The following is a 23,560-nucleotide window of genomic DNA, read 5'->3' as shown; positions in this document are numbered from 1 at the left end:
GCATTTTCTGTGCAAACTGTGCCTCTGCTTTCGAGCTTCCTCACATAGATTACTGACGGCTTCTTCTCATCTGCCGTGCTTCAGCTGTGTCTTCTCTAGACCACTTGTGCTTGCAATGGAACAGGTACAAGCCATAGAAGAGTGGCTCGTTTCTTCGTTCAAGGAATAGGGGAACAATTACATTTTCCATCTGCACAAGTGCCAGTGCCAGCCAGGCCCCGACACGGGCAAGCGCCATGGAGACAGGCAGCCCACTGTGACGTCACCGTGCGGTGGTCTGTGACATCAGCAAGCGATGGATTGTGACCTCACATCCCTCACTGCTTATGTTCGGGCACCGGCAGAGCCCGGCCCAGTCTGGCTCGTGCCTGGACTCCTGCCGAGCGTGTCTGCGAGGTCTGGAGGGACGAGCGAGGCTGCTCCGGGTGCTGGGTGGTGCTTTGGGGGCTGCTGTTGGCAGCTCTCGGTGCTCGTCCCAGAGCCATCCCCTGTGTTTCCGTGGCCCTGCCTGGGTCAGGCAGCCGGGCACCGCCAGGAGCGCTCGCGGCAGCATAGGTGAGCTGTGCGGGGACCGTCCCCCCGGTGCGGGCGAAGGGGCTCGGGGAGCCGGAGGGTGTCCTTCACCAGGGGCCTGGGCATTTCTTCCTCCCATCGCCGGGACAGTGAGTGACCGGGGCCTTTCTCCATTTTGCAGCGTGTGACGCCAGCGATGGGGAGCAGCTCCTCCTCAGCTTTCCCCAGCCTGCCGCAACAAGCCAACACGGCTGAAGAGAGCGAGTGGAGATGCCCCATCTGTGGAGAGACCCAAGATGGCGTCGCTTATGCGACCCCCTGTCTCCACCAGTTCTGCCTGGGCTGCATTGTGCGGTGGGCCAACAGGAAAGCGTCGTGCCCGCTTTGCAGGCAGACTGTCAATTCCATCATCTGCTCTGTGCGGTCAGAGGAAGATTTTCTGGAGTTGAAGTTCCAGGAGAGCCCCTCCCGTCCATCGGTTGCCGACCACCAGGACGAGCAGCGGACTGCCAACCCACTGCCCGTGGGTGGCTTTCTGTCCCGTGCCTGGGCACGCCTTTTCCGTGACTGCACAGAGATCTTGGAGCCCCTGATGCCCTGGATGAGGCAGCAGCTCCGGGAGTTGTACAGGCAGCGCTGGAGGCTGATGAATGTGGCACAGGCCACCGTCGTAGCACAGGCCACCGTCGTCGCACGTCTGTGCTACTACGGGCCGGACGATGCCTTGGTGCGGGAGCTGCAGTCCCTCCTGCAGCACCGGACGGTGACCTTTGTGCACGAGCTGGTCGCCGTCGTGGCAGAGCACTGCAGGGAGCGCTTCATGCAGCAGCAGCTGGAGCCCCGGGACTCCCAGGCTGCCGAGGAGCAGCAGCACAGCCCCGCGGCCACCCCTGGCCCTGCCGCCACCCCGGGGGACACTCCTGCCCCCGACCCCAGAGCGCAGGAGGAGCCCCGTGAGGAGCTGGGGCAGGCGGTGGCAGGTCCCTCCACTGCTGGCCAGGGCACGGACTGCTCACCCAGGGGGCCCCGGCAACGCCCCAAGAGGAAGGCCAGCTGCTCCCAGGACTCTTCAGCCCACAAGCGGCCACGCCGCCGGCGACGCTAGGGTGGCCAGAAGCCGGCGAAACCAGGGCCGGGACAGCAGCTGGGATGTGCGCCTGCCCCCAAGGGGACTTGGAGGCGCTTGTTAGAGCCTCATCATGAAAGAAGGAAAATAAAATGATGAAAACTGCATGAGAAGTCTCAGTCTCTCCTTACACGCAGTGCGGCTGGCATTGCTGTGGTCGCCACCCGTGATGCTTTCTCCTCCTCCTCCTGGTGCTGTGCTCACCTTCCCCCTCATGAGGCTCCTGCAACTTCCACATTGTCTACCACAGCTTGTCCTGAAGCCCTGATTCATCCGTCAGAGAGTGTATTTCTCAGAGGCTCTTCCGGAGATTCGACTGGTTTCTCTGTTGCCATCTCAAGTCTTACTTCCAACGGGTCTCAGGTTATTATCTAATCAATGAATTCCAGGCCAACAGAATTTTCCATTTCTCTGCCATTTAAATTGAACTGCAGCTGTCTTTTATTATCTTCTGTGATCCACTAACAATCATCAAAGAAGACTAGTTATGGCATTTAAATATCTTTTCAAATTTAGCCTAAGACTCTTCCCCTTTTTGAATTCTTCCCTTCAGTAGTTTGTATAGACATCCCGCGAGTGTACAGACTTAATTCTTCCTGTAGAGAGATTAACATATTGTTAATCCTCCAGAAACAGGTCTTTAGCGTTTTTCAAACATTCGAAATAGTGGTAGGATATTTGAAATGGAGCTTTTGTTCAACAAGCCAGCAATAATTCTGGAAATAAACGGTCCTGAGCCTTGGTTGCCTACTCACGGACAGACCAAAGGCGGGCGGCCGCTCTCTGCCTTGGCTGGAGGACTGTTTCCCTGAAGCACCGCCCCTCCGTCCTGTTCCCAGCTTGCCTCGCCTGCAGTTCGGATGTGCGGAGGGACGGGGTGTTGCAGCAGGGCAGCTGGGGCACAGCCTGAGCTGGGCTGCGTGCCGGGCCTGGAAACAGGCCCAGGTGCTCGGTCTTCCAGAAACCTGCTCCACAGGCAAAGATGGGCCGCTTGTGGACAAACATCAATACGGCATTACCGCCTTTTCCCATGGGACCTCTTCCCTGCCCCGGGGGTCACGCAGTGTGGCCACCTCTTCCCGACAAACAGCCAAGCCATCGCCCTGGGCTGAGGGTCACTGTGTGCCTGCAGAGCTTGACGACGGGGTGGCTGCTGAAGAGATCCAGCTTCAGCTTACAACGTCTGCTCAAACCGAGGGCAGAATTCCCCGCGCTTCAGCAGTGCAGGACTGCGCCTGTGCTCTGTGGTTTTACAACGGAATCGCTCTCTTGGACAAAGCTAAGCACGCAGAGGTGTTCACAGCTCCCCAGAACTGAATTGAAAAATACACATATAGAATTTCCACACTAACTCTCCATTTCAAGGATAACAAGAAATGTTTCTATAACTATGTCAGTAGCAAAAGAAAGACCAGGGAGAGTATCCATCCCCTGCTAGATGCAGGAGGAAACATGGTAACAAGTGATGAGGAGAAGGCTGAGGTCCTTAATGCCTTCTTTGCCTCAGTCTTTAATAACAAGACTAGTTGTATTGAGGGAATCCAGCCTCCTCAGCCAGAGGACAGAGACTGGGAGAACGACCCCCCCACAATCCAGGAGACAGTCAGTGACCTACAGCATCACATAGACACTGTGGCAGGTGCATCCGCCCAGTGAAAGCAGAGCTTCATGGCTGCTGAGGTGTGGCAGCTTCTGGCTGTCTTTGTTTTCAAGGTCTCGCGGTAGTTGAGACCTTTGACCAATGGGAGCCGCTATTGACTACAGGTCAGATTGGGCCTGGGTATAAATGGAGTCCCCTGGGGGAGCCATTTTGAGCTCGTCCCCCTGGAGCAGCATGCTGCGGTTGAGGACTCTCCCCTTGGGTCAGGACGCTGCCCAAGGAAACTCCTCGAGGTGCCTTGGGTTGGGACGCTGCCCTGAGCAGGTCCTCGAGGTTCAGAGCCCTCACTTATCATGTGAGTGATAGAGAGTTTTGGGTTGTCGTTAAACCCTAGGTAGTGAAGTTTTGTTTTGCATTTGGGGTTGCCGTTAAACCCCTAGGGTGTGAGGATTTGTTTTACATTTTGGGTTCCTGTTAAACCCCAGGAAGTGAAGCTTTGTTTTGCCTTTGGGGTTGCCGTTAAACCCCTAGAGAATGCGGCTTTGTAAAGTGTTTTGGGTTGCTGTTAAACCCCAGAAAGTTGTTCTGTTCTCCTCTCGCGGACATTCGAATCTGTAACTTACGGAGAGCTGGTTGGTTGTTTTATTAAAAAATAAATTTATTTATTCTTTTAAATTGGTGGTTGGTTGTTTATTTGGAAGCCTCTCTAACAAATTGGTGTAGTCAGCAGGATGTCGATAGAGGAGTTGTTACAGAAATATAGTCGTACCCCTTCTCCCTTAGAGATACAATGTGCGAAAGAGAGGTGGTTTGATCCGGTGGAAGTTGTGAGAAAATTGGAACAAAGCCGGGGAAGTTGGTGGATAAGCGGAAGTGAAGGAAAAATGTGTGCCATATTAGGTGCCTGCGTGATTCAGGCGCAGGATTATTTCGTAGCAGTGGAGAGAGATGCCTTGGAGGAGCGGTTGGAAATTGATCGCTTAAAGACAGAATTATTACGAGAAAGAGAGAGAAGGTTGTTATTAGAAAAAAAAAAAAAGAAATTATGCTGGCACGAGCAAAAAGGCCCCCTAGTGTTGTTCAGATGCAAAAGTTAATTACCAGTGTAGATCTTGAGGAGTGGGATGGAGATATTTGGGGAGAGTTTGATGAAAGTGGCTCGGAGGAAATAAAGGAGTTGGAGGAAAGACATGTGCACTGGGGGCAGCCCGGGCAGTGTTGCATGGGCAATCTACTGATAATATTCTAAAGTTTGTGGAATTGCTGGAGGGGAAAACTCGAGAACAAAAGGAAACACAGGTAACCTACTCCCTCGGGAAGGGAAAATTAACCCTTTTGTGGTATCGAGGGGGGAGTTGAGAGAGTCAAAAAACTAGTAGGTGCGGTTTGGGGATCGGGCTGCCCACTCCGCATGGTGAATTCCTGCCAATGGTCCGCTGACAAGGAACCTTATTATACATATCCCTGTGGGTCCTAAACGGGTAAGTTTGGAGTTTTTAATTGACACAGGGGCTCAAGTTAGTGTTTTAAATAGACAATAAGCCATTGAATTAGGACTTAAACCAGCGAGGAAATTTATAAATATAGTAGGTGTGATGGGGGCAATAGCAAAATGTCCCCTAGTGAGAACACAATTTTGGTTACCAGGGGAAAAAAGGATGACAGTGCTGGAAGTCATTTTAAGTCCTTATAAAGGAAATATATTGGGGTTTGATGCTCTAGCAGGTAAACAGTGGTGTTTGCCAGATGGCAGAGTGTGGAGCTTTGGAGGTAGGGGTATAGGAAGTGTTCATGTAAAAACTTTGCAGGTTGCTCCTTCATTACCACAGTCTAAAGTGACCTGTGTTTCACAATATCCATTGCCAACTGCTGCTGAACAGGGCATTTTAGAAGTGATTAATGATCTTGAAAAAAGAGGAATTGTAAGTCGAACACATTCCCCTTATAACTCTCCAGTTTGGCCGGTCTGTAAGCCAGATGGGCAGTGGCGGTTAAAAATTGATTATCGGAGATTGAACAGTAATACCCCACCTTTAACAGGCGCCATCCCAAATATGTCATCAGTAGTAGCAGCAATACAGGCAGCTGCTCACTTATGGATGGCTGCTTTAGATGTTAAAGATACGTTTTTTATGATTCCTCTGAGAGATGAAGATAAACCTCAGTTTGTTTTTACCTGGGAGGGGATTCAATATACTTTCAATCGACTCCCACAAGGGTATAAGCATTCTCCCACTATTGTTCATAATAGTGAAATAGAAATCTTAATAAAATAGAAATCTCGCGGTCACTTGCCCTTGTTCTTGTGGGGGACTTTAACCTCCCGGGTATCTGCTGGGATCACAGCACAGCGGAGAAGGAACAATCCAGGAGGTTCCTGGAATGTGTGGAGGATAACTTCCTCACACAGCTGGTGAGTGAACCGACCAGGGAAGGTGCCCTCCTGGACCTGCTGCTTGTGAACAGGGAAGAGCTTGTGGGGGAGGTAAAGGTTGGAGGCTGTCTAGGGTGCAGTGATCATGAAATGATCGAATTTTTGATCCTTCGAGAAACAAAGAGAAGGGGTAGTTGTAAGAGTCGGTCAGAAGATCAGCATTGTCTCAACATTGTCATCAGGGACATGGACATTGAGGTACCCGACAATGGCCTGTTTGGAGTGCAGCTGCCGACCCCTGGAATGGAATGTGGTGCAAAGGCTCCTGAATGAAGAACTGTGTGGCACAGCCAGTGCTGTGCTGTTCTCCTGAGTACTGAACCGTGTGGTGCAGGCAGTGCAGTGCTGTTCTTTGGTGCCTGAGCCGTGCAGTACAAAGAGTGTTGTGCTATTGTTCGGTACCTGGGCCTAGCCAGAGCGGCTAGTGATAATTGCATAGCCATTGTCAAAAAGATGGATCGCGACTGTTGCCATAACACCGATGAAGAAATCATGAACCTCAGATGAACTTTGCTTCATTATAATACCAAAACACATCTCCTGGTTGAAGGTTACCCGCCTCCGAGACTGACCACACCTCGGACACTCCCCCCCGCACACGCGCGATGGCCTTGCTCGAGAGGGGTGGAGATATGATAATTGAATTCTAAGAAGGGCGGAGACCCCTGAGGCAGAGGTGGAGCAAGGTGTGTTACTAAGCATAAAAGATGACTTCTGGACAACGAAAATGGGAAGCTTCCCCACCAAGGACCACAACGATCGACGACGCAGCATCAGCTGGACCCGGGACCGTTAGGACATCGTGAGATCAGCGGTGGTAGCTATAACCTCTCTCCCTCTTCTCTCTAAACTTGACTTTACTTTTCTCCTTTCTTTCACCCATCTTTAACTATCGCGTGCCTCTTCACAGGCAACCCAATAAAGTTTCACTGTTTGATTACTGCTATCCCCTTTGGTGTTGGTCACCTTAATTTTGCACTTTCGAGATCGTAGCAAATGAACCATCACGAGTCCACCGAGTGGACCGTGACAGTAGTAAAACTGCCACCTTGGACTTCCGGAGGGCTAACTTCGACCTGTTCAAGAGACTGATTAGCAAAATCCCTTGGGAGGCTGCCCTGAAGGATATGGGAGTCCAGGAAGGCTGGACATACTTCAAGAGTGAAGTCTTAAAGGCACAGGAGCGGGCTGTTCCCGTGTGCCGGGAAACAAGCAGGAGGGGAAGGAGACCGGCCTGGCTAAACAGGGACCTTTGGCTGCATCTCATGAACAAAAGGAGAATCTATCGCCTTTGGAAGAGGGGCCAGGTCTCTCATGAAGACTATAAAGTCGTAGTGAAGCTATGCAGGGAGAACATTAGGAGAGCCAAAGCACAGCTAGAGCTCAGCTTAGCTGCAGCTTTTAGGGATAACAAAAAATCTTTCTATAAATTCGTTAACAGCAAGAGAAGGATTAGAGAAAATCTCCCTCCCCTACTGGATGCAGAGGGAAACATGGTAACTAAGGATGAGGAGAAGGCTGAGGTGCTCAACGCCTACTTTGCCTCAGTCTTTAGCAGTGGAACTGGCTGTTCCCTGGACACCCAGCCTCATGAGCTGGGAGATGGGGAGGGGAAGCAGCCTGAGGTCAGCACAGTTGAAGAGGAGGTGGTCAGAGACCTGCTACACCACTTGGATGCACACAAGTCTGTGGGACCGGATGGGTTACACCCAAGGGTGCTGAGGGAGTTGGCAGATGTGCTCGCCAAGCCGCTGTCCATGATTTACCTGAAGTCATGGCTAACTGGGGAGGTCCCATTGGACTGGAGGGTGGCAAATGTGACACCCATCTACAAGAAAGGCAGGAAGGAGGATCCAGGAACCTATAGACCTGTCAGTCTGACCTCGGTGCCAGGGAAGGTCATGGAGCAGGTCATCTCGAGTGCCATTACAAGTCATATAATGGACAACCAGGGGATCAGGCCTAGTCAGCATGGGTTTATGAAAGGCAGGTCCTGCCTGACAAACCTGATCTCCTTCTACGACAGGGCGACCCACTATTGGATGAGGGAAAGGCTGTGGATGTTGTCTACCTTGACTTCAGTAAGGCCTTTGACACCGTTTCCCACACCATTCTCCTGGCGAAACTGACTGCTCACGGCTTGGATGGGCACACGCTTTGCTGGGTAAAAAACTGGCTGGATGTCCGGGCCCAAAGAGTGGTGGTGAATGGAGTTAAATCCAGTTGACGGCCGGTCACGAGTAGTGTCACCGAGGGCTCAGTTTTGGGGCCACTCCTGTTTAACATCTTTATTGATGATCCAGACGAGGGGATCGAGTGCACCTGCAGTCAGTTTGCAGATGACACCAAGTTGGGTGGGAGTGTTGATCTGCTCGAGGGTAGGGAGGCTCTGCAGAGAGATCTGGACAGGCTGGAGCGATAGGCTGAGGGCAACTGTATGAGTTTCAACGAGGCCAAATGCCGGGTGCTGCACTTGGGCCACAACAACCCCCAGCAGCGCTACAGGCTTGGGGAGGAGTGGCTGGAGAGCTGCCAGTCAGAGAGGGACCTGGGGGGGTGATTGACAGCCGGCTGAACATGAGCCAGCAGTGTGCCCAGGTGGCCAAGAAGGCCAATGGTATCCTGGCTTGTATCAGCACTAGCGTGGACAGCAGGGACAGGGAAGTGATCTTGCACCTGTACTTGGCCCTGGTAAGGCCGCACCTGCTGGGGGTTGTTGTGGTAAGACAATTATAGAGGAGGGAGAAGGTAGTGCGCAGGCGGGGGAGTTGCATGCTCTTTTGCTAGCAGTAGAAAATGGTGCCACTGTGGTTTATACTGATTCCTATGCAACGTATAAGGGTGCTACAGAGTGGATATGCCAGTGGGAATCCAATCAGTGGCAGGCAGGTCGTACAGAGGTGTGAAGAGCTGGGGACTGGCAACGATTGTTGGAAATAAGTAGATCACGACCCCTGAAGGTGGGGTGGGTAAAAGGCCATGCAAGAGATGGAACCCCTGCTGCAAAATGGAATCAACAAGAAGATCATTTGGCCCAAATTAGGGTAATTAATAGTGATAAAGGAGATTGGGATCGGTTGGCTGAGTGGCTATGTATTAAGCGAGGTCACTCAGGGAAAACAGATCTCTATTATGAGTGTCGGTCCCAAGGATGGCCTGTGTCAATGAAGATGTGTGAAGCAATTCTTACAGCTTGTCCACAATGTCAAATGAGGCTTAAGATTAATCATCCAAATCAAGCACCAGCCCAACATATTAAAGAAGGTAAGGCACTTTGGAGCACCTGGCAAGTTGATTATATTGGTCCTTTAAAACCATCTCATGGAAGAAGATATATCTTGGTGGGACTAGAGGTGGTATCAGGATTAACCATGCCTACAGCTGTTAATGTAGCTACTGGAGACCAAACAATCCGAGTTTTAAGAGAATGGTTTGGCATCTTGCCCATCCCTGAATGTATTCAGAGTGATAAAGGGTCACATCTTACAGCTGCAGTGGTGCAAGACTGGGCACGAGGGGAAGGTATTAAGTGGGTGTTTCATACACCATATTACCCTCAAGCTAATGGCATGGTTGAGCGAACTAATGGCTTGATCAAGAGACATGCCAATGTTTCATAGCCTAATTGGGACATGAGGTTGGCACAAGCGGTTTTTATTGTTAATAACCGCTGGGGACATTATGGGAATCCAAAAATATGAGCATTTTGACCCATGGGATTATCAGGTGGTGATGCCCCTATATTTGACAATCATAAGGGCCAGTGTCCCCTGAAAATATATGCAGGCCAGCCTGTCATGGTGAAGTTGCCCTCTGTTGGCATTGTGCCTATGACCCTGGTAAAATCTAGGGGTTTATGTGGCTGGGAGGCTTTAGATAAAGGTGGAAAAACGCACCGAATTAGTGCCCGATGGATAATCCCTGATTTTTAATTTGATGCCCAGGTTCTGATCCGAGGCCTAGTTCTGTTTTTTTATTAGGATCTTGGAGGAACAGATGATTTCAACATCCTGCCTGGCCGTGGGGATCCATATGGACAATCAAGATTTGGATGACAACAGGGTGGCGAACGAATCTTGTGAAATTGGCAGCCTTCAGAAGAATGTGATTGGACTTGGTGTTGTTGTATTGGGCATTGATTGATTAATTGGATATGTTTGAATTTTCCTTGCTGGGATGGTTAATCAGCTTCCTCAATTTTGATTGTAATACGTTGTATGGTTGGAGGGTTGGTAGTTTAAGATTTGATTGTATAATTATCTAGGGATGACAATCAAATTCCATCATTTACCAGCAGTCCTGGCTGACCGGGGAGGTCCCGACAGATTGGAAACTGGCCAATGTGACGCCCCTCTATAAGAAGGGTCAGAAGGATGATCCGGGAAATTACAGGCCTGTCAGCTTGACGTCAGTGCCTGGGAAGCTGATGGAGCAGCTCATCCAGAGTACCATCACACAGCACCTGCGGGACAACCAGGGGATCAGGCCCAGTCAGCATGGGCTTATGAAAAGCAGGTCCTGCTTGATAAACCTGATCTCCTTCTATGACAGGGTGACCTGCTTATTGGATGAGGGAAAGGCTGTGGATGTAGTTTACCTCGACTTCAGTAAGGCCTTTGACACCGTTTCCCACACCATTCTCCTGGCGAAACTGACTACGCGCGGCTTGGATGGGCACACGCTTCGCTGGGTAAAGAACTGGTTGGATGGCCGGGCCCAAAGAGTGGTGGTGAACGGAGTTAAATCCGGTTGGCGGCCAGTCATGAGTGGTGTCCCCCAGGGCTCAGTTTTGGGGCCACTCCTGTTTAACATCTTTATTGATGATCTAGATGAGGGGATCGAGTGCACCCTCAGTCAGTTTGCAGATGACACCAAGTTGGGTGGGAGTGTTGATCTGCTCAAGGGTAGGGAGGCTCTGTCCAGAGAGACCTGGCCAGGCTGGAGCGATGGGCTGAGGCCAACTGTATGAGCTTCACTAAGGCCAGCAGTGTGCCCCAGGTGCCCAAGAAGGCCAATGGCATCCTGGCTTGTATCAGCACTAGCGTGGCCAGCAGGGACAGGGAAGAGATCTTGCCCTTGTACTCAGCACTGGTGAGGCCGCACCTCGATGACTGGGTTCAGTTTCGGGCCCCTCACTCCAAAAAGGCCATTGAATGACTCGAGCGTGTCCAGAGAAGGGCAACTGAGCTGGTGCAGGGTCTGGAGCACAGGTCTGATGGGGAGCGGCTGAGGGAACTGGGGGGGTTTAGTGTGGAGAAGAGGAGGCTGAGGGGAGACCTCCTGGCCCTCTGCAACTCCCTGAAAGGAGGGTGCAGAGAGGGGGGGATGAGCCTCTTTAACCAAGTAATGAGCGCCAGGACAAGAGAGAATGGCCTCAAGTTGTGCCAGGGAAGGTTTAAACTAGATATTAGGAAGTATTTCTTTCCAGAAGGGCTTGTTGGGCGTTGGAATGGGCTGCCCAGGGAGGTGGTGGAGTCCCCATCCCTGGAGGTGTTCAAGAGGTGGGTTGACCCAGCGCTGAGGGATCTGCTGTAGTTGGGATATGTCAGTGCTAGGTTAACGTTTGGACTAGATGATCTTCAAGGTCCTTTCCAACCTCAATGATTCTGTGATTCTGTTTCATTTCTGTTCCTTATTTCTTCCCACAGGTTTCACATGTGGACCTTTACTACTCTTTTTTGGTAAGTAAAAGCTGCAGCATCATTCCCAGTTGTTTTGTTTGCACTACTGAGAATTACTTCAAGAATTTCCTTAATCACGTCTGCAGAAAAGGCTTTCCTTTTCTGAAAATCTTTGTCTTTAATAAATGCATTCTGCACTAACGGACTTAAATGACGGTAAGAGCAGAGCACTTGTACTAAAACTGCATTTCTTTATAAATTCCCATTGCCCCTTCTAGATGCTTTGAACATCCGCTTGGGCTTTTATTATTTATATTTATGCTTTCCCCACATCAACTTCTGGGAAGGCAAGACTCATTGATGCGTTTCACTATGAAAAAGTGATATCAGTTATTTTTGATTAGGTTCTTATCATCAAAGATCTTTCTGTTTCTATTCAGAAAAAAAGCATCCTCCTTAAAGTGATAACTTAGGTGAAGTACTGTTTGTGACAGTAACTTGGTTAGATTACATGTCTGATGCCTTTTTCAATATTTATCCTCTTTTTCCATCTCAAGATTTGGACTAAAACTGACCTTTTAACTGGCAGTTACAGAGAAACCTCTTTCCCACAGCAAAGAGGAGATTGGAAACTCCAAACATTTGCGACGACTATGAAAGGGAATGATATTCTCATCTTTTCTTCAAAACTGGAACGGTTTTTCCCAGTCTTGTGCAGTGTTTACAATCAAACGTGAGTTCTTTCCTGTCATAGCCTTCAATTTAAAGTTCACAGGCAAGTTCACTCCCTAGTTCCTATTTCCCAATGCAAATTGAATATATTCAGATGTGTATGATGTCTGGGGAATGTTTGAAATTAACAAACACATCCTATAAAACAGTGGGTTTAAGCATCGTGGTAAAACATACCTATTTGCAGCTTTGCAGAATCACATTTTTGCAAAAAATATCACAAATTTTGAAGAGGTACTACATGAAACTGCAGACTTCATTGCATATGTAACGCAGCAACCATGAGATAATTTTGGAAAACTCTTCCTGATTCTTCAGAAAGCAGAAGAAAAGTATTTCCCCTGCATTCTGAATAACGCTTTTATTTTCCCTGTCTTACAGGAGGGAGAAATGAGGATGCTGCAGCCCAGGCACGCAGCAAGGAGGAAGCAGAGAAATGACCAGACGAGACGGGTGTTTCTTGTGTGGTTCTTGCTGAGGCCATATTGCTGGGGTCTCTGCAAACCAAAGATTAAAGGCTCTTTGTCATTCCACCAGATAATTGGGAAGGAGAAAAAGTCCATTCCATTTTTTCTTGTCAGCTGAAACTATCCAGAAAATTCAAATGGAATTCAGGAAATCCTCAGGATTGGCTGAAACTGGAAGTTTTCTCTGAAATAATTGACTGACTCCTCATCTCCTTCAAAACTGGTTATTCAAGCCACGTGCACTTGGGTGTTCTTCAGCAGGAATTCACTGGTAACTTTTACTGTAATCACAACAACGGCGGGGAGAAGGGGAACAAGCTGGCACGGTTATTTGCAGATCCCAAAGCTTCTGGCAAAGTCCACCACAAAAGGCTCTTTAACGACATATAGTTACAGATGAGGCGCAAAGTGCTTTTATAGATTCAAAGAGACATGAAACGAGGCAGGAAGGCAAATGACTTCTTTTTCAACTGGTAACACTCCCCCCACCCCACCCCCACCCCAAACAACACACAACAAAAAGCAGCAATCAGTAAGATGGGAACTTCTGTACGTTCTTTAGGTGGTCCAGGACGAGACAAAGCCAAGACAGAGTTCATAGTATGTGTGATAGACAGTAAACTGTTTGTTCACCAAATTCCATTAAAGATACTTGGAGCTCTTGACATGTTATTCCATAAACTATGTAGGCCTAATCCTATTCTTAACTATTACACTGTGTAACGACTGCAAGTGCTTATCTAAGTTGAAATGCTGAAGCAAGGACTCCTATTGTACAAAAGACTGAAAAGAGGGAGAAAGGGAAGAAGGACAAAGGGGAGAAAGACAAAGGGGAGAAGGAAAAAGGGGTAGTGTCTATACTCTGTAAGATATAAACAAAAGCTTTGTGAGCCACTCTCAGGAAAGCAGGAAATATGAGGAATTGGTGACGCGAGGAAGACCCGGATGGAGCGACCCCCTAGCTGCAAAGTGCGCAGACGCAGGATACACCTCTCAGAGAGACCCGATACCGGAAGGCGGAGGATATAAAAAAGACGGACCCTCGGGAAGTGCGTGCTCGCCATTGGTGGAGCAAGGACTCCCCGGCCGCCCAGCGCTGTTTTGCTTGTTGCCGCTTGCTAAGTAAACAATTGAAATTTTGATTGGCTCTGACTCACATCAATTTGAGAAATCTACTTATAACAGTATGGTCCCTGGACAACTCCATCACCAGCTTGTCGCGGATGAAAGTATTGACACGGTAATATTTAGTAAGAAATCTAGGTTTATTAATAACTAACAGCAATTTGTTATTATAAAATAATTCAGAAATACTAAAAGAAAGAAAAGCGACTTATTCAGATTCTAAAATGACAAGATTCACACTAACTTACTTAACGGTACCTATATATACATATATACACATGCATGCACATAACAAAATGGACAAACATACAGAAACAAAGGTGTTTGGATTCAGTAGAATGAACACAGAACAGACATACACACACAGAAACAAGGGTACGTACCCACACACACACACACACACACAGAGTAAAGAGAAGCTAGCTCAAAGAAAATTTCCCTCTCGAGTTTAGAGTAAATACTCACAATGCCTTGGCATTCCTCAACGGGCGATAATTGAGACTCGAGCGGGGGACTTCGCCCTGGCCTTCCGTCTGGAGCAGACGACACCTCAAGGGTTTGGTACCTGAGAGGCGTCCCAGCTCAGGGGAGATGCTGGTCACAGGCCCACTGCAATCCAGGAGAGCTCAAAGGGTCTCCCTGGTGGTCGCCATTTATAGGGTCCAAGATAATTGACTTTTGTCAAATGCCTTCTGGTGCCTTCCAGCAGTTACAAAAGAATTTGATTAATGTGCGACTCTGTTATTGTTCCCATTTGACCACATCCCAGGCACAGGTGTGCCAGGCCCTTAGGAGTTGATGGGCCATTTTAACCATTTCCGAGCAATCGGGAGGGGCAGGAGCCAGGCTCGTTAACATTGTCAGTCCTTATCTCCACAGACTGGTGTACAGCTCGGAGGATGTGGGTGGAATCGCACCTAGCACCAAGCAGCCCAACAAAGAGGGGCGGGGGGGGTAAGGATTGCACCACCACACAGCTTAATCCAGCACTGGTGAACTTAGTGCAATGTAATATGCACTACAATGAGACGTTCAGTGACGAATAGTAGAAAGAAATACAATCACATCAAGAAAGCTGTGGATAGCACTCAAGGGCAGGTGCTGAAAACCTTTCTTCATTGCAAAGTAGTGGCTGACTAACGAGGAAAAATTGTAAGTGGAATAGACTACGATGGCAAACAGTACGGTAAATATTGCTTAGATACTGGATTCACTTAACATTTGGGGTTTTTTTTTAATGGATGTAGCAAAATGTGAGAAAGATGCTGGAAACAGTGATAGAAATTAGGAGGAGAAAGAAGCTTCTAAACTGTCCTGGTTTCAACCAGGATGGAGTTAACTTTCATTGGAGTATTTACACCATGGGATGCCATGCCCAGGGATACAGATGGCCAGGCGCTCTCAGGCAGGCACAGGATTTCGGGTCCAGCCCTGGTGTGTGTTGCTGTGGGGGCGGTCGCCGCGCTCGGTAAGCCACTGCTGCATTTTACCCGTTTCTTTTTGGACTCACTATTGTTACTGTTGTTCTCTTGTTATATTTAGTAAATTATTTCTTTTTATTCAACCTACGAATTCTCTTCTTTTTTTGTCCGTCCCCTATTTCACCAGGGAGGGGGGAGGTGAATGGCTGGCCACGTGGCATCTGGCTGCCAGCTGAGTTCAAACCTCAACATAAGGGAAAAAAGAAGACTGAAAAAAGCAGGAGAGGAATGGGAGGGCGCGACAGAAATATACAGAATATCGGATGGCATTTTTTCAGTACTTCAGGAAAAAGGGAGTGTTGCAAATTGCCCTCTCTTGCAGAAGACAGAATTACCTACACACCGTTGTACAAAGTGGCTCACTGACCACTTGGGAGGCTTCAGGAGTGCCCAGCTTTCTCCCCAGGGGCAAGAGGGTCTCCCTCTCCTGGGGTGTGGGTGGCCTTTGGTGGCTGCTGCCCCAGCACGGGTCGGCAGCGCAATCTGCAAATAGTAGCTGTAATTCACAGCAGAATTCACTCTCTCTCATGCATACTGACACACCCATAATGAGAGATTCAGTGAATATTGCCCCAGGGGAAATTAGAAGAAACATTTGTCAATGGGTGGATGGAGGTTGGAAGAACAATTGGCTGTTTGGGAAAGGAAACGTGAAGAGCAGTACAGGTGCTGTGACCTGTGAAATACTCTGCCTCACATCAAACCGACCTTTAATCCCACTGATACAAACCCAGAATGACTCCGCAGCTCTCAGAGTCATTACTCGTCTTGAGCTGACGTACGATGCTCAGCTGCCCGCCGATCCAGCGCGTCCCCTCTCACCCAGTCAAGGATGTGTAAGACATCAAAGGTCTCAGTACCACACCACACTTGCTCTTCTCTAGATCAAAAGCACCCAGAATCTGAAAATTCACAGGGCAGAAAATGAGGCTGTATCCTTGGGCCAAGAACTTAGCGGGTTACACCTCATTAAGTGGAGTTATACAGCAAGGGAATGAAGGGAAGTTGCTACGAGTATAGTTGAAATTGCTAATGTACAGGGACCTGTAAAGCAGGACATTTAGTTTTAACATTAACAATCACTTGTGTTTTACTAGCTTTTCTTTTTCCTGTATTTTACTGCAAAGTATGCAATTTCATTTATACTTTTTTTCCTAACTACCCTCTGTAGTCATTACCCACTTGTAAGATGTTTTGAAACCTGCAACTCCTTGCCTAGTGAAGATAAGACAGACCTTGGACAGTCTGAAAAACTCCCTGTGTACATCCTTGATAGCAGGAACCTAAAAAACAAGTGTCTAAGAAGACGCCAGTGTCAAGATAAGTGACGGGAAGCTGGTCTCAACTAACCTCCTTGGAACAAACAGGAGCTAAGGATGGATGAAGTAACGCTATGACCAGAGATGGACACAAGAAACCTAAAGTTCAACTAACAGACAGTGTGAGGAAGACTATGTGGACCACTAAGGCGGGAGAAGACCCTCACTCTATTTTTACTACGCATGCTCAGACTATGTAAATGAATTCTGAGAACCCATTAGCATAAGACTGCGCATGTATGGTTTTTGTGTATATTAGTCAGAGTGTTTTGTTAGTAAGTGTGGCACTTGTGGTGGAGCGATCCCCAGTGCTGCCCAGCGCTGCGAATAAAGAATCCCTGCTGAGCAGTTATACTCAGTTCTGACTGTGGAGTGAAGCTCTTTGTTTCATCCCCCCCGCTGCCCGCCCCAGCTGCGGAACGGAGGACAGGGGCCAGCCAGGGAGGGGAGAGGAGCTCTAGGCTGAATCAAATGAAAATTCATCTTTGTTTAACAAAAGGTGGGAATTGGGGGTTGCAGAAGCCCACGCTCCTCTGGCTTTGGACATGTGGAGGCTGCATCTGCTGCAGAAGGCTCCTGCTTCGACAAAGCCATGGCACTCCCTCCCAGAAAGACAAACGGGTGCCGCTCTGCCTCCTGCAGCTTGGGAGAAAACTTAAACACCTGCCCGAGACGTGAATATCTCAATAGCAAACTGGCAACTCTATAACAAAGGGGACATTTCTACCATCCACCTTCTCTGTCATCCTGCCCCAGTGTCACACCCAGCACCACCTTCTGACAGTGAAGGGGAGCAAGGCAGGCAGGAAAGAAAGGTTTCCTGCTAGCAAAAAGAAAGTGAGTAGCACTAGCATGATTACACCTTAATTTTATTCTAGAAAATTAATACTGTGATCATCTAACTCAGGGCTAGTGGAGGAGGGCAGACAGGATTGCAGCTCTTTTATTTTATCCCCAGGAATGTCCTGTCGCTTTCCTAGAACCACTTTCACTTGGAAGGAGTAGGAGAGGCCTTCCTGAGCCCTGCACTTAAGGACTCTGCTCGGGGTGAGACACGGAGCACAATGAAACAGCCGAGTTAGGTCTGTTATTAGGGCATGAATGCCACCAACATTTTCACTATAAAAAAGAACCATTAGCCAACAATAAGACCTGCCAGTCGTGCCGTGTGTTTCTGCACCTCTCTAGAACGCTGCCGAGGCACCGGGTAGCTCTGGCCCTGCATTAACTTCTGAGAGGGAAGTAAAGACTTTCATTTCTACCAGTGGCAGAAAATGAGGCAAAGGCATGAAACTGCACTTGGAGGGCTTCTACATCGGCTTCTCTTCAGACTTTCCGTGTCTGTGTGTGTTGATGCTGCCCACAAAACAGAGTTATTTGCAAGACAGAAATTTAGAATTTGTTAGAAGTGCAAGGGATTAAATGTTCCTCCACAAAATCAGGTGTTGGAGGATTGGAATTTCCTCCAAGAGGAAAAAGATATTACCCAGGTTGGTGGGATCAATGTTTTTCTTCCTGCCTACCAACAGGTGATCTTAGTTAACACCTATCTAAATAAAAACTGAATCTGAATCACAGCAACAGCTTTCTTTTCTTTGTAAACTCTTAAACTGGGACTATTTAAAAAGTGAGGGGTTTGTAATCCCTTGCTGCACTTTTAAGCCTAGGTACCTCAAATACTACTTGAAATTGCTGAGTAGGGAGGGATGCTCTGGAGAAGACAGAATTGTCAATAAGTCATTCGTTTGCACTGTGCATGTGAGTTGAATGATGAAAGCAGATGCAGACTGTAAGGTACGTTGCTAAAGGCTGAAATAAATCCACAGCACTGGTGCGAAGTCAGTGAAGTCAGTCCCTGTTCTGGTTTTCTTCTGTTTTGGAAGATTTGGCCATCTATTTACTTGCTTGAACTGTGGACTGAATGATAAATGTGAATTGATGTAATAGCAGACACTTCATCTCCTACTCTACAAAGTGTTGGTTAACGTTTGTAGGCATGTTATCTGAGAAGGAGCAAATATCGTCCCACAAATGCAGGGGAGGAATGGAGGGGCAGAGACTGTCAGAGCTCACAAAGACATCAGATCGTGAAGAGCCTTGTGAAGACATTAGATGGTGGAGGATCTAGTTATTTACAAAGGGAAATCGGTCATTTTAATGAAAGTTTAGTACTGTCGTATGTTGCTCATCTTAAATCCCAGGCTCCTGAAACAAGGCGATTACGTGTGAACCTCCATTTTCCTTGTTCATCAACACTGTTGTTAAAAGCGTTAACCCTAACAACTCAAAGGGAAAGTAGAGAGCTGTTGGATGTAGAGCTTCTAAACTTTCCAGTTGTGCAAGCTTCTTGATTTTAGAAAGTTTTCTTCATCTTTGAAAGATGACACTAGGCTTCTGTTGGAGCCCTGGCTGACATTATAAATCATAAAGCCCATCAACGTTCTGGGATTTTTTTCCCAAAAAAAACCCCCGAATGACGCATGCAGACAGAGTGTAATTGTCACGGTGCCTTAGTCTGGCCCAGAGCAGACAGCAGGCAACAGGAGCTCCACTTTCACCAGAGGAGTAAAGCCCAACGTCTCGCATCCTTTGTCTCACCCTCAGCCCTTTCCCACTCCACCACCCTATGGACACCCCCACGTTCCTTACCTTTCCCATCTCCTGTGCGTTGGGGCTTTTGGCAGTCCTCTTTACCTTCCCATTTTTCCACCCTGTTCATACACAGATGTTAGGAAACATTGAAATGATAGTAAAAGCAATTTGATGTGTGGGAAAGTCAAAGTAATCCAACCGATATGTTCAGCTCAATTCCCTGCTTTGCCATGAGCTTCGGGTGCCTTCATCTACAGACTCTGCGGCGCTAGCCCAGCGTGCCTATGGGCTACCTGCCCTCAAGGGCAACCAGGTTCATGAGCTGCAAGGTGAAGTCAGAATTGAGTATAACTGTTCAGCAGGGATTCTTTATGACTCCCCTCATGTTCTAGCCGATCCTCAGAGAGCAGAGGGGCTGGGGGCGGCTGGACTTATCCCTTAACAGCTGTGCCAGTTGGGGCCGTGACTATAGGCCTGACACCAGATGCATGAACAGCCCATAACTGTAGGTCCAGTTGCATACAAGACAAGCACTCAGGTTCACAAATAATACGGTTTATTTTTTATGCAACATTTGTAGATTCTTTAAGATTGCCTGTGATAAATGCACAAACTGCAGGTTGGTTATATAACACCACACTCAAAAAGGAAAACCATTGTAATCACACACACTTAGTTCCCGGGTAATCACTTGGCGTAGCCGAGGGAATCTTACCAAAAGGCATCCCTTCTGGGGCGGGCAAGAGCACAAACCCGTCCATCTGTCCCTCCGATTTGGTGTCGGATTCTTGTCCTCCCCAGTTAAGTACAAACTTGGGGCAGTATTTATCATAGCATGTATGTGTGAGTGGGTGGGACTGTGGTCAAGCCATTATCTCTTGAACAACAACACAGCACGTTCCTTGGTGCGAGGAGTGTGCTGGTTTTTGTGGGCGAAGAGGAAGGGTGAGAGACAAGGTGGCAGACTGCTGCAAAACAGTCCTTGAGAGGAGAGACGTGAAAGAATGGGACCGCGCGGCCTCCACCTCGCTTCGCATTCCTCCTTGGTGCCACAGCAAACACGAATCACTGGATCTTCATCCTGTCCTGTGTTTGTTCTGGACACCATGTACCAAGGAAATGGGTGTTTTGCAGATTTCTCATTGGTTTGCTTTTCCCACACTTACAACATCTAACAAGTGTGACACCCCAGGATCAGGCTGTGGAATAACTCGGGGTCTCAGAGGTTTCCCTCCATCACCTCTGAGCTTGCCAACAGGCATCTGCTTGCTTTGTCACAAACGTCAGTGTCACGAGCTAAATCCCAGGATCTCAAGGAGTGGTTCTAGATTCTCAAGGATGAGTTTTCCATCACTGTAACCTGCCACAGGTAACAGCGCTGCGCCCAGTCAGCCCCTCTCTGAGGGAGGCAGGAGGAGGAGGTGCCTCCTGCGCAGGCTGCCGCCCCTGCAGCGCTCGGGTGCTGGGTGTCACAAGCAGCTTGGCCCCCCACCGCTCTGGGAGCTCCCCCCAAGCCCCTGACACCCCAAAGAGGGCCACCACCAGTGCCCCGAGGTACCCTGCAGGGGACAGGGGTTCCAGGGGTACCCATCCCCAATCCCTCCCTACGTCTGACAGCCTCGTGTCCCCATCCCTGTCCCCTCCATATCTTTCTCCCCTCTAGTTCTGACACCCCCATGTCCCCATCCCTCCCCCCCAGGTCTGACAGTCCGGTGTTCCCATCCCTGTCCCCTCCAGCTCTGACACCCCCACATACCCCTCCCCACCCACTCCCAGCCCCCCAAGCTCTGATACCCCCACCCTCATCCCCGTGTGTCTGCCCATGTCCGCCCCCCACCGCTGTCCCCCGCTGTCCCTGTCCCCACCTGAGGCCGATGGCCAGGCTGCAAACAGTGACCCTGAAGCCGGTGCCGCAGGGGTTCAGGGGATGCGATAGCCCTCAGGCTCCCCCCGGCCGCAGATGTGAGGTGCTTGCGAGGGGGTGTTGGCGGGGAGTGAGACCCCCCTGGGACTGCTGAACCCCCTCCAGACTGTGTGTGTCCCACCCCACTCACATAGGATGCTGGTGGGCCCCGGCTTGCACCCCTCCATGTCACCCATGGCGGCCACGTACTGGTGAGCCACCTCCTGCAAGAGGGGTTCCCCCTAGGGGTGGGGGGGGCGATGGTGAGGACCCCCCTGGGCCATGCAAATGGGAGGGGAGGGGAGTGCACGGACCCATGCATCCCCCCCCAAGAGTAGGGGAAGGGGGACTGAGACCACACGGCTGCTGCCCCTCCCCCCACAAAGGGAGTGAAATACAAAGCCCCGGGGCTGAGATAAGGAGAGGTTTAATACAACAGTGCAACAGCAACACAACAAACAACAACAATAACAATAACAATAACAGTAATAACAATGAACAGAGCAAGAAATATACCGATACAGCAGTGAGAGAGAAAGATCACATTTACACATGCGTTCCCCGATTCTCCCGCGCTCCTGCAGCATGGTATTGAATAACCCGGCTAGAGCTTCCCCCCACTGCTGGGGAAACTTAACCCTATCCTAGCTGAACCAGGACAGTGACCTTGCTCATAAATCAACTCGATAAGCAGAGAAACTCCCTTAGCTTCTCCCTTGAGCCCTGGCCAGGCTCTGGGGGAAGCTAATGTGAGATGGAAAACAGATATTTCCGCTTAAAACAAAGGTGCCAGCTATTCTGGCTTGCTGATTTTTAGGTATATAAGGCTGGACCCGCTCACAGCGACTTTGGAAGCCTCACCTACAGGTGCACGCACCGCGTAGGATTTCCCACTTGCCAGGACAGGCTCAACAAATCCTCGCTGTAACCGGGGCTGCCCAGCGCCTGCGGGTCTGGATGATGGGAACGGGTGCGAGTGGTGATGGATCTTCCTTAATCACTCTTCTCTCTCTCAGGTAATAATGATGTGATGCATTACCCTGTATTTTCCTATTTGTTTAAGTGCACTATTCTGTCTTTTCTTACTCTATGTTTTCTGTATTATTCTCTTATATTATTTAGGTATTTCTAGTAAAATACACCTGCTCTTTTCACTCTGCTGTCTGAGTTTAATTGATATCCCTAATCAGCAAAACAGCTGGGCACTCCTGAAGCCTCCCAAGTGGTCAGTGAGCCACTTTGTACAACGGCGTGTAGGTAATTTCGCCTTCTGCAAGAGTGGGCAATTTGCAACACTCCCTTTTTCCTGAAGTACTGAAGAAATGCCATCCGATATTCTGTATATTTCTGTCACGCCCTCCCATTCCTCTCCTGCTTTTTTCAGTCTTCTTTTTTCCCTTAGAAGCTTCTTTCTCCTAATTTCTATCACTGTTTCCAGCATCTTTCTCACATTTTGCTACATCCATTAAAAAAAACCCCCAAATGTTAAGTGAATCCAGTATCTAAGCAATATTTACCGTACTGCTTGCCATCGTAGTCTATTCCACTTACAATTTTTCCTCGTTAGTCAGCCACTACTTTGCAATGAAGAAAGGTTTTCAGCACCTGCCCTTGAGTGCTATCCACAGCTTTCTTGATGTGATTGTATTTCTTTCTACTATTCGTCACTGAACGTCTCATTGTAGTGCATATTACATTGCACTAAGTTCACCAGTGCTGCATTAAGCCGGTAATGGAGTTGTCCAGGGACCATACTATGAACTCTGTCTTGGCTTTGTCTTGTCCTGGACCACCTAAAGAACGTACAGAAGTTCCCATCTTACTGATTGCTGCTTTTTGTTGTGTGTTGTTCGGGGTGGGGGTGGGGTGGGGGGAGTGTTACCAGTTGAAAAAGAAGTCATTTGCCTTCCTGCCTCGTTTCATGTCTCTTTGAATCTATAAAAGCACTTTGCGCCTCATCTGTAACTATATGTCGTTAAAGAGCCTTTTGTGGTGGACTTTGCCAGAAGCTTTGGAATCTGCAAATAACCGTGCCAGCTTGTTCCCCTTCTCCCCGCCGTTGTTGTGATTACAGTAATAAGTTACCAGTGAATTCCTGCTGAAGAACACCCAAGTGCACGTGGCTTGAATGACCAGTTTTGAAGGACATGAGGAGTCAGTCAATTATTTTGTTACTGATTTGATATGTTATTGATTTAATATAGATTAGTATTAATTTGTTTAATTTTAATAGGAATATAGAATTATAGGAGATATTTAGTAAAAATCATATGCTGCATTTGCACTCTATGAAGGAACCGAGGCTACTACGAACTCCCCTGTACAGCCCTGTACCAAGGCCGAAGGAATTGGTCAGAATCACCTAGTAGGAACATTTAGAACTATAGCTAACAGGCTTAAGATTCAAGATAATTTTACTTATAAGGTATTTAATAACCTGAAAGAATGCAGAGAGATGTCAGAATCCAAATTAATGGGAAAATGGGGAAATCGGCTGAAGCAACATGTAAGTTTAAGACAAGAAACGGTGTCCTCAGGCTACAGGTAATTCCGACAGGGGGAGATTGCGACCACCGACTCATTAACCACCGACTCACATTACACCCCAGACCCATTTCCAGGTGTTTCTGGACTCTACTGCGCAGAA

General features: G+C 48.6%; 1 protein-coding gene across 1 annotated transcript in view; it reads left to right on the top strand.

Annotated features, from left to right (window-relative positions):
* Positions 1–430: 430 nt before the first annotated feature.
* Positions 431–23,560, top strand: part of LOC141937258 (uncharacterized) — a 52,298-nt gene continuing 29,168 nt past the window's right edge. The window contains exon 1 of the mRNA XM_074854838.1: positions 431–555. The gene's annotated coding sequence lies outside the window, so the exon portion shown is untranslated. The remainder of the gene's footprint in view (positions 556–23,560) is intronic.

The sequence above is a fragment of the Strix uralensis genome, chromosome 38 (assembly GCF_047716275.1).
Source record: "Strix uralensis isolate ZFMK-TIS-50842 chromosome 38, bStrUra1, whole genome shotgun sequence".
NCBI classification, from domain to species: Eukaryota; Metazoa; Chordata; class Aves; order Strigiformes; family Strigidae; genus Strix; species Strix uralensis.
The sequence above is the reverse complement of the archived record's forward strand: the minus strand, read 5'-3'. Positions and strand labels throughout refer to the sequence as shown.